The sequence below is a fragment of the Ursus maritimus genome, unplaced genomic scaffold, assembly GCF_017311325.1.
Source record: "Ursus maritimus isolate PB19 unplaced genomic scaffold, ASM1731132v1 scaffold_23, whole genome shotgun sequence".
In the NCBI taxonomy this organism is placed as follows: domain Eukaryota; kingdom Metazoa; phylum Chordata; class Mammalia; order Carnivora; family Ursidae; genus Ursus; species Ursus maritimus.
In genome coordinates this window covers 2,790,489-2,796,047 of record NW_024424786.1, presented here as the reverse complement: position 1 = coordinate 2,796,047, position 5,559 = coordinate 2,790,489, and the positions used below count along the sequence as shown (strand labels likewise).

Here is a 5,559-nt window from a genome sequence, read left to right as displayed (position 1 = left end):
GGGTGGGGGTGGGGGTGGGGGTGGGGCGGGGGCGGGGCGGCGGGTGTTGCCTCCGCCGCTGGCGGCCTGCCGCCCCGGCTCCAGCAGCCCGAGCCAGGCAAGAAGGGGCTCGCAGCCCGGCCTCCCCTCGCCTGGCGTCGCTACCTCTCACCTAGACGCAGAGGCTTGGGCCTCGCCTTCCCCCTGGCTGTCCAGCGATGGCGCCGCCGCCGCCGCCGTCGCGCTCTCCTCACTCGCTCCTCCACCACCCCCGACCGGCTGCTGAAGAGCGGACGGGTAGTGGCACGCCCATTGGCTGTGCCACTCACGTCAGCCTCCCCGACCCGGACCTCGCGATGTGACTGGCTGGCGCGGCGCCTCTTTTCCACGTCTTGTCCTGATTGGCCTGTCTTCTCTCTCGCGCCCCCTTACGGGGAGGAAAGCTCACCCCCCTCCCCGCTTCGGCCTCCCACCCCCCCCAACCCCGTTTCCATCACGGCGGGCTGGGGGCGGGAGCGGGCGCGGGTGGGACACGAACTGCCAATGGGAGCGCCGAGAGAGGGCCGGGAGGCGGGCTCTGCGGCCGGCCGGTCCACCGGGGAAAGTTCAGCCAATGGGCGCGCGCCCCACATCCCGGGCTCTGGAGCGCCCGCCTGGCCGCTCGAGTTCCGGCGGGTCGCGCCCAGGGCCACGCCCGGCTGCCCATCGCGCGGGAGGGGTACCCATTGGCAAGGTGGGAGAATGCGGCGAGGCCGGCGTGGGAGAGCGCGGGCAGCCATTGTGGCGTGCTCCCGCACCGCCTACGTGGAGTCCGCCGCTGGGGCGGTGAGAGGGGAGCAGCCGCTCTGTGGACTCCTGGAACCTCGGCGGGATGCTTTTTAGGGAGGAAGCCGAGCGTGCGTCTCGTCCAGCGCCGCGGACGAATCGTGCCACAATAATTTCGTACAAAATGTATCGATGGTGAGAGAAGTTAGAATAATGGTTACCTCGGGGGATGGAAGGGGCACGAGGCAACCTAATGAAAGCTGGAAACGTTCTGTCTCTTGATCTGGTTGGTATCCATCTGTAAAAATTTATCAAGCCGTACAGTTAATGTCAGTGCACTCAAGACACTTTAATATATAATATTGTATAATATCTCAGTTTTTAAAAGGATTGTGAGAAAAGCTCAGTAATAACATTACTGTAACTTTAGGCTCCGTGAGACTCCCGTGGTACAAACTCTCACTAGGATTTATCTACCTGTCATTCAAAAACTACAAACCATAGGAAGAAAAAGAAAAGGACTGTGAGAATTTAAAGTGAGTGAAAGCTTTTGGCGCAGTGACTAGCTCACAGGGGTTGATACTTAAGGATCAACTAAGATGGTTCAGCGATTTTTCTTTGAGGATTTAGAGCTTGTTTCAGTGTCTGGCTCTGTTAGTGGCACCAAAGCACCCATGATGCTGCACCCGAGTTTAGTGAGCTGCCTGCCTCTTTGCTGACCTAAGTTCTGAACCCAGGAAAATGTAATTTAAATACCATAGCTTCTAAATAAATGAATGAATGAATGAATTTAAATGCTATAGCTTCTAAATAAATAAATAAGCTTAAATACCATAGATTCTTAAATAAATAAATAAATAAATTTAAATACCATAGCTTCTAAATAAATGAATAATAGATAAATAAATACTATAGCAACTGCCCTGGAGGAGTTCACCGTCCAGCACCACGCACAGTCATTCCTGCAGGACACAGAACACAAAGCTGACACAGCTGCTTGCCCTCAGGGATGAGACATTCCACTAGGTAAGGCCAGATGTGTGGGCCTGGAATCCAGTCCAGTACCAGAATTCCGAAATAGCCAGGGCCAGGTGAAACACTTATAAATAGGTCAATAGTAACCTTTCCTAAACAAACATAAGAAGTCTGATCCAAGTTCTAGCCTGTGAAAGAGCACCAGCAGCAAAAGAATTGAGGATGACATGATTCAGGGGCTCCCGGGTGGCTCACTCCGTTAAGAGTCTGCCTTCAAGCCCCCGTGGGGCTCCCTGCTCAGTGGAGAGCCTGCTTCTCCCTCTCCCTCTGCCTGCTGCTTTGCCTACTTGTGCTCTGTCAAATAAACAAATAAAATCTTTAAAAAAAAAATTTTAAAAAGACTACATGATTCATATTTGTTAATTTAGTCATTAAGTTGTTCAGTTCAGATAAATTCCTTTATTTAAAGTACTTGTCCCTGAACTAGGCATATAATTAGGTAAGAGTATTTTTCCAAAGAGCATAGGGTATAATAGGAAAACAGACATAAATGGATCATTCCAATGTAATGCAGGTTGAGAAAATACATATAAAAACAATCTAATGGTGTAAATGCCAGCTATCTAACAATTTAAATGCTTAGGGAATTTAGGAGCATATTTTCAGAAGACCAGAACTAAGTAATCCACTGCTGAGATTTATCAGCATGTGCAATTAGATACTATTTCTGGAGAATACTTTCATTGCAAATTTTTACATTTTTGTGCATACACCGTGATTTTTTTCAAATAGCTATATAAAAATGTAAACTATTAACCTAGTTCTGAGGAAACCACATGAAGAAATTAAGTAATTGCTTAATGAGTACATTATGATTTTCAAAAATAACATTAGGGTTGAGAGCATAAAGGCATCTCATTTGATTCAAGTCAATGTGTGGGTAACATGTACTTCCAGCAGAGATATACCCCTCCACAATCCTCCCCCCCCCCCCGATGGGCTTTCTTGAGGAGAACTTTAAAACAGTGGTTCACTCTCCAAGATGGTACAAACTCATGGGGAGGTTATGTTGTATTGACCAGTGTCCCTCAGTGCACCATCATTCCTAAGTGAATTCAAAGAATTCATATATCTACAAAAAGTGAGTCATGGTCTCCACAAAAGGCAATGAAGGATTTTGCCCAGAGTCTAACCTACAATGTAGTAGTGTAGTAATACCAAAGAAAGCAATCATTCATTCAAATGCTTTCCCCATCTTGCAACAAGAGCCCTGAAGATTGGGCTGCCATATATTGCAATCAACTGCACTGTAATTTTATTCAAATATGAAATACCTGTATGAGCTTTTGATCCTTGCAATAGAACACGATTCTGTAAATGAAGGTAAATTCCACCAAGCAGAAATAATTTACACCCATTCACAAACAGTTGACAACCTAAAGAGAAATACCATGTACTACTGAGAAAATATATAGGAATAAACACCAGAAACATATATGCTACACATAATGTTGTTCTAGATAACTATTATGAATCCCTTGGAATTTCATAACTTTTTTAAAACAAAAAACAAGGAAGTTCAAGCATTAATTTTTTTATGTAAACACTGCCTCTTCCTGCTCTGAGGAAACACTTTTCTTACTGCATGTGTTATTTTCTAACTGGTAAATTTTTCTGCCAATGTCTTATTAAACAGTTTTGATGAGGTTTTTCACTCTACCTTCCCAACAACCCTATGCAAGTATTCATCTGAATGTCATGGATGGGAATTCTTAAGCTTAGTGAGACAAGTAGCTTGCCCAACATCACACAGCTGTTAGGTGACAAAAGTGGGATTGAAATCTAAATCTGTTTGATGGCAAACCCCATAATCTTTCTACTGAGCCACGTTTGCCATCTCCAAAACCAGATCAAGTCGTTTTGCCTTACCCTTATCACCTTTATGTTCCCCCCAGTGAGTAGCACAGAATCTTTTCATACGTCTCTCATGGAACTCCTAGAATTAGTAATTATTTTTACCATGCTTTATCTTTACAGATTTCATGACAAGGGAGAGTGTGAACTATTTAAGAGTAACTTTCACATTAAAAATACTTGTGTTGACAAAACTGAAGTTGAACACAACTTCCTTTGTAGTTACGGTGGAGAACCCATCACAGCCATCTAGAATGCATCAGAGATGCTCACTTTCATAGTGTAGAAAGAGTTTCAGGCCACTGCTGAGAGAGTCAAATTTCTAGTGGGAGCAGTTATTCTCTGCAAATCATTTGGTCATCTCTACCTTGCCCTTTACTCAATTATGGCCCAGAATCCGTCTGCTTTAAACATAGTTTTAAAGCCTGTTATTAAGGGAAAATAAAAAGCAATTTTACCAGGTTTTCTAACATTTCCATCTATTGCCAGTTTGAACAAGTACACACAGGTCCTTGTAGCTTCATTTCCCCATCTATAAAAGGAGGGTGAACCTTAATGCCAAGTATTTGTTCTGAGCGTTTCAGAGATCTGTGAGATAAGTTTGGTTTTCACATGGAGGTGAATCATCTGGCCCTCAGTTATTCAACAACTTCAACCTAGGTGAAACAAAAATATAGCTGATATGTTCTTGGCCCTTCTAAATCATTCCTTGTATCCTACTATTGACTTTTCAGTTCTTGAAGGGTGGCATGATATGCCAGCCCCAAATATGCCATTTTGGCATAAGGACTATTTTTGAGCAAAAGGCACTTAAAAACAGCAAATGCAAAGAAGGGCATTCTAATCTTGCCTGTTCTTCCTGAAAACAGGAGATAAACACTGCCATGTGAAAGATGCCCTCCCTGTACCAGGGGAAAAGAACATTCTTCAATGGGGGATCAAAGCCAAGAGAATCCTGTATAAATAGACCATATTAAAATAATACTTATCTTCCTATGGCCTTCCCATATAGTTTGGATACTTTTCCACAATTGCCTTTTTGTTCAACCTAATATAAAAGCCTGTAGGTTTTGCCATTTCTTTAGTAGATCTTCCTTAGGAGAGCTCCTGTATCACATAAAGCATAGATTTGTGTGCTTTCTCCTGTTAATCTGTCTTATATCAGTTTAATCCTCAGAATTAACTGAAAAACCTTGAGAAGATAGAGGTAAAATATTGCCTCCCCTACAATTTCTGGTGACAATGATGGGACGTCAGTGACTGTAACACTAAGAGATCCTGGGACATCTGACAAAAAAACCAGCAGAAGGTAAGATCCTTACCACATCAGTATCTCAGATTTCTGCCTGCAGGCCCAGCCAAAAGGAGAACAATGAGTCTCCCTGTATCTTTTTTCTTTCTAAATATAGATTGACAGGAGAGAAATGTTTGTCAAAATTAGTTCTTTGAATTATGGCTCTTGTAAATTTGGTTCTGGGTACCCAATGGTATAATCCATAGTCTCCTAGTCTTTGTTTTCCTTGTCTTTCTTTTGTGGTGTTTATCATAAGGGGGAAAAAATCAGAGCATCTTCCTTTCATCTAATTTTATGTCTTGAGAGCGTGGCTTTGGATCTCCATCACCCGGAGGGTACAAGTGCTGGAACCAGACAAACAGGCTGGAAACCCAAGACACAAAATGACAAGCAGCGTTCTCTTTGTCCAACATCACCAGCTCTTCAGAAGTTTGTCTTGAGAGGCTCCAGTCCATGAAGGGCCTTTGTTGTCTCACCTTCTTTGCCTTCATAGTGTTAGGAAACTCTCCTCCTGACATCACCCACGCAGTACCACAGATAAGCCAGTCTGTAGCTGGAGGCATCTTGTCTTCCCATATGTAACAAGAGACGCTAGTTTCACAAACACTATTCTTACCACCTGTGACAATGAA

General features: G+C 44.0%; 1 protein-coding gene across 1 annotated transcript in view; it reads right to left on the bottom strand.

The window, feature by feature from the left end:
* Nucleotides 1-286, bottom strand: part of FAR1 (fatty acyl-CoA reductase 1) — a 65,791-nt gene extending 65,505 nt beyond the window's left edge. The window contains exon 1 of the mRNA XM_040638840.1: nucleotides 152-286. The gene's annotated coding sequence lies outside the window, so the exon portion shown is untranslated. The remainder of the gene's footprint in view (nucleotides 1-151) is intronic.
* Nucleotides 287-5,559: the final 5,273 nt, after the last annotated feature.